At 42.4% G+C, this 8,687-nt stretch overlaps 1 protein-coding gene across 3 annotated transcripts in view; it reads left to right on the forward strand.

Moving 5' to 3' along the window:
* hivep2a (HIVEP zinc finger 2a) overlaps nt 1-8,687 on the forward strand; it is a 98,216-nt gene that overhangs the window by 46,852 nt on the left and 42,677 nt on the right. The window lies entirely within an intron of this gene.

Raw genomic sequence — 8,687 nt, forward strand, 5'->3', positions numbered from 1 at the left:
CTCTCTCTCTCTCTCTCTCTCTCACTCTCTCTCCAATCTGATATTGATGCAGCTGTCTTGCTCCAGTTGGGTAACGCTCGTGCTTTAACGAAGGCTAAGGGGTGTTCGAGGTCAAGGACTTTCTACTCTCCCCTGTGGGACATGTGGCTTTCATCAACACAATACATTCTCACAAAAAAGTAAACACAGAGAAACATAAGCTCAGATGCAACAATAGGCCCGAGCTCTGTTTGGTGCAGCTTTGTTGCAAACACGCAGTGCCAAGTGCAGAATAAACTCGAGCATTTCAAACCATTTGAACCGGCTCAAATTCCAGGTCGCCACAGTATTTGGATGAAGCCGAACAGACAAATAATTCAGGGGTAACTGCACCCACGCTCTGCCCTGATATCATCACAAACATAAATCCAGTTTGTTTTTGCAGCCCCATGCACGGCAACGGCGTAAATGGAAATACATGTTTGCATGCAGACGTACCGAGGAAAAGCACGCGAAGCCAACAGGTGGCATACAGCTGTCATGGTAACTTTAAACTCGCTGCAAATATTATGTTGTGAAAAAAAAAAATGCGTATTGTTGTGGAGGCAGAACAAGCGGGCGTCTGCTGTCAATTAAGGTCGGAGCAAACTTGACAGCAATGACAAGAACTGTATAAAACTACTCTGCTCTCAGCTGTCTAAAGCCTGGCCCACATGAAAGATAGAGGAGAGATCCTTCCTTTGCCGGTACGGAGTGGAGTTGCTGCATTTTGACTGATGTCTGTAGATTCCTTCACGCACAACTCATATGCTTTCAGATGTTTCATACGTAAATATTTTAACAGCGGCGATGTTGTGTTCAGGGTCAAGAACCAAAACGGCGTTGCAAATTGAGCATGTAGCTCAACTTGGATCGCCTTCTTTTGACTGAGAATATTGCCAAACAACGATGTTTCTGCTAACAAGTTCCAATTTTCTTTCTCACAGCCTACTGCAGTGAGCGCTCCACCTACGTTAACACCGTCCCATAAGCAACGGCGGCGTCAATACGCCGACCAGCGTAGCGCGCCTAGTGCAAGCGTAGGGCTTGGATCTGTGGAACAAAATTTCTAAGGATTGGAAGAAGCCAAATCCTGGATTTGGTGCATCCCTACATTGAACACACATCCCCTGTGTGCCCGGGTCAGCACGGTACAGCGACCTCGTTTAATTTGATTAACCTCTATATATAGACATAGAACGCATTATGAGGATGTGAAGGGAAGTTGTGTATGTGATGATTCATTCTGATTTACAGCAAAGCAGACGTTATCGTAACCTAGCTGTGGGCCAATCAGACATGATGTAGTTGAGCAACTTCCCTATTCCAGGGTAGGGATGAGGAATACTACAGTTTGTTTGTGTTCGGATTCAAGCGCCAGTGCTTTGGATATTGGTGTTCTTCAGGAGGAGCCGGCTAACATTTCGGGTCAGGACTTCCTGAAAACAGTTCAGGAGGATTAACTTTGATCCGGGATGTTAACCCTTACTTTCCGCTTTTGAGCCATTTTACTGAATCATTACATTTCCCAAACCAAAATGCTCTTATAATCAGTAATACGACTTTCAGCTGTGGATCTTCTTGGGATCATCTTGACCCGCTATTACTGTTCAAAGAGAAAATGAACGTGCAGCTGACCCGGGGTTACGATACAGGGTCACGGTCTACCCAGAACTCCAGAGCTCTGCATGGTTCCTGCATCAACATGTAGTAATAGGAGTTTTATACCACTAATATCACTTTAGCTTGGGGTTTTTGCACAACTGCAGAAAATTAAGTTTTTGAACACGCGTTTCACTTTTTCCATTAGGTAATGGACAACTCTGCAAATGCAGATGCTTTTTTATGATGTGAGAGCATTTCAGTTTGTGAGTGATGTTCTGGTCCTCGGCTCTTTAAAGGACTGTTTGAAGGTTAAGACTTAAGGTTAAGGTTTGAACTAGGTTTGAGTTAGGGTTAGGGTAAAGGTTGAGGTCAGGTATGTAGGCTTGTTAATGAGGGTGTATACAGCTGTGAAAGACTGCATGGCTTTTGTTTTTATCTTATTTTGCCCACTTTGTGTGGTTCTATCTAGAAATTCTTTTACCACTAGATTTTATTTAAAAAATCTTGAATAGTAGATGAAAATATGAATTACCTTTTAGGTTTTGTTTTGAAATTCTTTAAAAGTAGTTTTTTAAAAGAAGTTGTCTTTCTCTTTCTCTTTCTTTCTCTCTACCATTTAAATTCAAACATCCATGGCACGACTGTCACTGTTTTGTTGCCAAAGCAATAAAATACATACACAATCTGGAACTCGTGTGTGTGTGTGTGTGTGTGTGTGTGTGTGTGTGTGTGTGTGTGTGTGTATTTCCCATCAGCCCTGGTCATCTTTACCCAACCCTTTCCCATAATCCAACACTGACTCAGATGAAACATATTACGAGTCAGCTCTTTGACTTCAAAACGTACAAAGATAAAAGAAGAAGTCTTTCTTGTTTTAAAATGAACATACTGTACTGTACCGCGCTCTATTGTACTGTACGGCCACGCCTGTTACGGTATTTGCAACCTGCGGAACTGGGCAGACTGGTTTCTTAACTGTACGTACATATGTTAATGTCTTAAGGGTTCCTTGGTGGAAAACAACATGAAGCTGCTGCCACATGGAAGGCGTTTGTGGAAGGATAAAAGACGAGGCTCCTCTGGGTTAAAGTTACAGGGAAAAACCAAAAAGATGTAATGACGTGCAAACCGGCTGGAAGACACCTGTCACAGGAAGCAGCTGGCAGTATGTGTTTACATCACTCGCACATGTAGAAAATCCCAAACGTTTCCCATGCAGTCAGCACGTGGACCGCTCCACATGGGATGGTGCGGTCCATCGCTTGGTTTCCATACATTCAAGTTTGTTATTTATCTTTAGAAAAGGACATTTTGTGTGCAGCAGGATATCTAAAGCACAGAAAGAAAAAGCACCACCAGATGCCTACAACACAGGACACACCTCAACACGTCAGTGGAGACACTCCTTCCCCCAAAACCAGTGACAGAATCCAATCGGACAGTCCACAGGTCAGCATGTCATAGTCAAGTTATTTTGGGATGCCACGATGATATGTGGTTTAACTGTCCAGTGAAATAAACAGGATATATAAGTATTTGGGTATTTTTAAAGACAAGTTTGGGATTTTTTTCTGCAAAATTCACGTTTATTCTGAAGATAAATTTGGTTGTATTTTTTGATCCAATATTAAGATTAGATTAGATAATACTTTATTCATCCAACAATGGGGAAATTCACTTATTACAGCAGCAGTTATTCCACAATAAAAAACAAACCAACAAACAAACAAAAGGCAACAACAGACAATGAGCAAAAAGTACTGAATGAATGTAAAGTGGCATTATCTAAAGTACTGTAAAGTAATTCCCCAGATGTTGATGTGAAGCCGAGGCTGGCAGTGTTTTAGTATTTAAAGTCTGATCCTCAGGTGTTTTCCTGCAGGACGCTGCTATTTCCCTCCTCTCCCACGGCACTTAAACGCAGCCTCACTGTGGCGTTACAGTACACTCTTCTCCTGGTTGTAGCCGTTGTCTACAAACTCTTTAAGGGACTCAAATACCCAGAATTCCAAGGAGGTGACAGTGAGGTGCATTAGCTAAGCGATCACATCAGATGCATGAAGTTGTTAGGAGGGAATGAGGAGGAACGAGGGAGAAGAGAAGAAGTGTCTTCCCTTCATCTGGTGTCAAGAGGTCGCCACGCTCGTGTGTGTGTGTGTGTGTGTGTGTGTTTCACGCCATGTGTTTCCCATCTGGTTCCACCCATTCCCTCAACAGTGAGTTCAGGCTGACCTATTCCCCTCATCTTCTCTTTTTCTTTCTTTCCTTCATTCCGTTATTGCTTCGTTCTTTCTTTCGCGGCCAAAACACATGCTCTCTCTATCTGTCTCCCACTTGTTCCCGGCGTCTCTCACTCTTCTTCTCTCTCTTTTCCTCGCTGCTCTCCACCCATCCTTCCATCCATACTTTACTTTCACCACGGCTGACCTCATCCTCATGCTCTCTACACTGTGATGTCATCACCGAAACCCTTCCTGAGGTAGATACCACACGCGTGTCGTCAGCCTCCATCTCGGTCACGTGGTTCCTGTTGCTCTGCATCCGGCATTAGACTTTAATTAGAAGTCTTGAAATCCCATTTGTCCTATACTTCAGGGTAAATCTATGAACGGGAGTGAGAGTCTTTGAGTCACGAGCCAATGTACGCACCCTGTGTTTCATTTTCTTTATAAACACACGCAGCAACCTGCCTGTATCTTCCCTTTTGTTTATTTTAATTAAGATCCTCACAGTTGCCAGAGAATTCCTGAGACAAGTGAACAGAATTGGAAACAAGTGGAATTACCTCACTCTGTTTTCGCTCGCCTTAAGGCTGAAGCAACAGTTCAACGCCGATCTGAACTAAATCGCTGCAGCAGTTTGTTGAGTTTGGTGTTTTGTAAACACGTCCCAACTCCCCGATGAGAACATAAATTGTCCTCAGGTTGGCAGCAGATTGTTGTACTTGAGCATGCACCGTGTTGAGTGGCACATTGTTTCCTTTTGTGTATTTCACACGTCATCATTGTTTCATTAAACACAGACGGTACAATGGTCATATGTAGGCCGCGTGAATAGGGGAACCCTCAATAAGCTTCTAAGAGCTCGATAACAATCAACATACAACAGATAATACACAAACCAATAACTCAGTTAATGGGTTTCTGTTTAAAGGACTTTAAGTTTCATATGTTAAGTTTGTATTTTTATACATTTTAGTTATCAGACCTTTAATATATTTTGATGTTCCCCTGTTCTGTTGTGACAATAAAACAAATTACTATCATATTATTTTAGTGAGAACTCATAAATAACTACAAATAACTAATGTTAGGGAAATCTCTTTATGTTTTGTAACGCGTTTGTGGATATTTAAAAAAAATATATATCAGCCACTACATCGGCATATCAGATTTTTAAATAACCAAATATTTGATTTAAATTTGATTTGATTCATTTAATTTCACAACAAAAACCATTAAGACAGTATTATATGTTTCACAAAAAAAATGTAATGGACGATTGCTGAAAAACCCTCGAGGGGCTTAATGAGTGGCAATCTCCATAGAAACAATTAAATATAACAATATACAACCAAATATGCATCGGTATCGGCTTTAATAATCCTTTATCGGTAGTCTGCACGCCATAAAGGAATATTTGACCTTTTCCCAAGGTCTTAATTACATAGTTTTGGCTGTTATGAAGGTCATATCGTTAGGATTTTTCTCCCTGAAATCTGCAGGAAGTATCCCCGACGTAAATGAGATTTAACTAAGCCCAAACGAGCTAACCGTCTCATTTGGAGGTCAAAGATAAAACTTGATATGCCAAACTGTCCCTTGTGATTCAGGACACTTACATGTGTGTGTGTGTGTGTGTGTGTGTGAGTGTGTGACCACACTGATTTATAAGCAGTATGTAATTATATTGGACATTGTGAATGCGCTCACTTGGCTTCATTCCCAGGCTCAATTAAATAAGCTCAGGGTTTGTTACCATCCTGTGTTATCACCTGATCGCTCCTGTTGCTCATCCTGCTGGACTCGGCCCTATCCATGTCACTCAGCAGAGCTCTCTTAACGGGTTTGGGGCAAGTCCAAGTCTGAAGTCACCTGACAAAAGTCCATGTCAAGTTACAAGTCTTCATTTGCAAAATCACATATCTATTTTAATTTTATTTTGTAAAATCATGTTTTTTTTTGGTGTCCAGTCCAGAGTTTGTCAGATCAGATTGGTGTTGGGTTGTTTTGATTAGAAAGCTAAATTTTTGTTTTTATAAATCATGTTTTTTGTTTGATTTGTGCATTCAAATGACGTTTTTAGAATGGCTTTTATCCATTTGTATTAATGAACTGAAACTGCAAATAGTTTTTAAGGTCAATATAGCATCCGTCTCAATAGGGTTCTTTTTGCAGAGCTGAATCAGAACAAGTCAAGTCTCACAGTGGTCAAGTTCCCAGCCCTCTTTAAAGGACTTAGACCCAGTCTTAAATCTACACCTCTCAATCCAAGCAATTCATTATGGAGTTCTCAATACAAATGATGGACGGAGCTACAAAACAAGACCTAAGAAAATAAGCTTTATTTGAACACAAGCGTGTCCTGTATGTCTTGCTCGGATGATTTTTACAGTAGAATGTTGTAAAGTTACATTAAAACCGTGTCGACATGACAACGTCACAGTAGTTTAAGTATTACCGTTGAAATCACAGCAGTCAAAGCATTACCGGAAAAATCACAATATGGCCACTATAATACTGTAAATAGTAAAGTAAACTTGCTTACTTATTTATCTTAAGTTGTGTTTATTGTTTTGTATTTTACAGTGAATACATAATACTGTAAACGGAAGTACGGTACCTTTACTGCAAAAAGATTTCACAGTAACTTGCTGCCAATCGTCAGGAAATTACTGTAAGTTTTTAGTTAAATTTGTTACAATGTTTATCTAAACGCGCTTGGTCGAAACCATTGGCGTCCCTTTTGACAAAGTTAGATTAAGGAAAAGGTTGTGGGTGGGCTTATGTGTCCATGACACGCTGGAAGAAGACCGAGACGGTTGGGTTTAGGAAAAGAAGAACATATGGTCGGGTTTAGGAAAGGTGACCCTTGGTCTCCTGGGTGAAGGTCCCGTGTTGTTTGACCCATCCACCGTGCCAACAAACCAACCTCCCTGCGCAGATTACCGGCCGTTCACACTACTCGCTACCGTAGTCGAGACCGTAGTGAGCTCTACAAACACCCTGAAGGTTTTTTTTTGCGCCGCTTTTGACGCTTGCAGCCAGTGTCCAAACGTCCGTATTTTACAAATGTGTAACTCCAAACTCATCCCACCATTCAGCCCCAAAACATGCAAGTTAGTGAGAAAACACCCTAAACATGTTCTTCACTCCCTGGAAGAACCGAGCAGGCGGGCCCTGTGGCAAGGTTTTCAGTTGTTGCACAAGTTTGCTTCCCGAAGCGAAGGGATTTTGCGGGCAACACACACAGAGCGGAACAAGCCTGACGCGCCGGATCCAGACTAGTATTCAAGTATTTGGGGACAAACCACAGGCTGATATTATGAAAATGTCTGTCCATGAGGTGACATTGGTCTTAATGGCATCCGAAGTTAATTTAGAGCCATGTGTCGGGTCCTGCCGGTGGGTGAAATCTTTGCAGTGAACGAGCAAAGAAGCGTGTTGTGACCCTTTGGGCTTTCCATTGCTTTACAACTTCCGAGGTCGGAAGTTGGAGCTTACGAGGAGCACTTGAAGGCAGCATCAGTCTTCTCATGTACTCCCTCAGTGTCTGCTGTCTCCCTGAGCGCTATCATTCTTCCCATTCAGCTTCCTGCCCTATAAATATTTGAGCAGCCCCATTAGGGAGTGAGGTAATCTTAACACACACGCTCACGCACACACCCACGGCGGCTGCCATTAAGGCGTAGTAGGGCCTAATAGTCTTGTCGGAGCGCTAGGCCCCGGAGCTAACGGGCTTATTAAGAGCGAAACAGGTTTAACGAGTTTAGACTGTTCATTAAGGCAGAAACCTGATTAATTAACAGTCGAGGGGGAGAGTTCGTTAACGAGTCCCGTGATTAATTAAAACTACAGACGACAGAAAGTGTAACTTTAAATGGGGAAAAAGGTAAAGAGTGATTACTACCACCGGAGGGAGGGGATGAAGGGGGGGTGTAAAAGATAAGAAGGAAGAGATGAAGGAGGAGAAGCAGGGAGGGAGGGAAGAGAGAAGAAAAAAAGGACAAAGATGGACAGAGAAAAAGAGGGAGACAAGAAGAGTAACCTGAAGGAATAAGAAAAGAAGCAGGATAAAGGAGGAAAGGACAGAGAGAGGGGCAGAGAAAGATTGACAGAATGAGAGAAAGATGTAAAAAGATGGCGAGAGAAATGAGTGAGGAGAAGGAATAAAAAGGAAAAGAGTAACAGAAAGCGAGAAAGATGGAAACTGGTCCAACAATGCACAACCAGATGAGAGAGAGAGAGAGAGAGAGAGAGATGGCCGAGGTAAAAAGGCATTAAAACAAAGAGATTGTGGAGAGAAAAACAAAGCCCTAACACAACAAACTCTCTCTCTCTCTCTCCCCCCCTCTCTCTCTTTCTTTTTTTCTCTCTCTCTCTCTCTCTCTCTCTCTCTCTCTCTCTCACACACACACACACACTTTGTTGAATGTTGGCTCTTTGTGTTTGTTGGTGAAGAGGCCGAGTCGTGTGATTCGCTCCCCTCGCTGGACATCTGAGGTCAGGGGAATCCAACCTCGAGAGGAAACGGTTGATAGCACTCAACGGAAAGATGGAAAAGAAAATAGAAGAGATTAAATATGGCGTTTAATCAAATAAAAATAATAATAACCTCCAAGGTTGCTCTGTCTGCTGTGTTTCTGTAGGTGAGGGGTGCACGGGAGTCCAAAGGAGACTAGACCAGAGAGAAGAACGAGAGGTGAGGGAGGAGGGAGAGACAAAGGCAGAGAGGATGAGGGGAGGAGGAGCAGGTGCTGCTGACAGTGCTTCATCTGTTCCTACGGTTTACTCACCGTGTGTGTGTGTGTGTGTGTGTGTGTGTGTGTGTGTGTGTGTGTGTGT

Source organism: Etheostoma cragini, chromosome 18 (assembly GCF_013103735.1).
Source record: "Etheostoma cragini isolate CJK2018 chromosome 18, CSU_Ecrag_1.0, whole genome shotgun sequence".
NCBI lineage: Eukaryota > Metazoa > Chordata > Actinopteri > Perciformes > Percidae > Etheostoma > Etheostoma cragini.